Consider the following 936-nt stretch of genomic DNA (forward strand, 5'->3'; position numbering starts at 1 on the left):
CCGTTCCGATTATTAATTTAACTTCGAATAGGCCTAAATACTTATTAACTAACTTCTAGCTAGGACGCTACTTCCTAATATTCTTTTTTAATAGTAGTACTTAGTTACTTACTTTATACGATATATCTATCCTAGCTTTATTAACTTATTACTTATACGTCTCGCGTACTTTTTATATAAGGGGTCGTAAAGCTTTTTAGTTAGCTTATAATCGGGCCGCACGCTCCTTAGCTAAGATATTTTATATACTATCTCGAGTCCTTATTAAAATCGATATAGGGTACGTAAATAAGAACCCGAGTAGGGCCTTAGTAAGCGTTTTATAGATTACTAAGTACTAGGCGTTATTATATATAAACTCGGCTAAGTAAAGACGCTATACCTAATCCGATTAGTCCTAGGTATAAAAGTAGCGAAGGTACTACTCTAAGTATTAGTTCTACCGTTCTATCTAACCGTCTATCTATAAATAGAACGCGGTACTAAGACGCCTCTTTATTATTAAAAAGTAGCAAAGATAAGTCTAAAACTTACTTATAAATAATAACCCCCTATTAAAAACGATCCCTTCGGGTATTTTAAACTTAGTAAAGATCTTTACGAATAAGAGGTCTACGAATCCCTAGGTTATAAAGGTCGTCCTCGTAATAATATAAACGCTATACTTTATAAATCGGTCTATTACGATAAGTACCGCGTCGTAGGGGCGCCTCCCGATTAGTATAGTTAATATAAATAAGCTTATAATAAAGTCTAGCGATATCTCTTATTATAGCCTAACCGGGGTAGGCAAGGGGCGTAGTAAGCTATATAGCTTATAATAATAAGGCTTCGTCCGCTAGTATACTATATAAGTATTAACATAACTTTTTATATCCCTACTTACTTTATCTTAGTAATAGTAGCGTTTTAATAGTACTATCGTCCGCTTTATAT

Source organism: Colletotrichum lupini, chromosome 1 (assembly GCF_023278565.1).
Source record: "Colletotrichum lupini chromosome 1, complete sequence".
NCBI lineage: Eukaryota > Fungi > Ascomycota > Sordariomycetes > Glomerellales > Glomerellaceae > Colletotrichum > Colletotrichum lupini.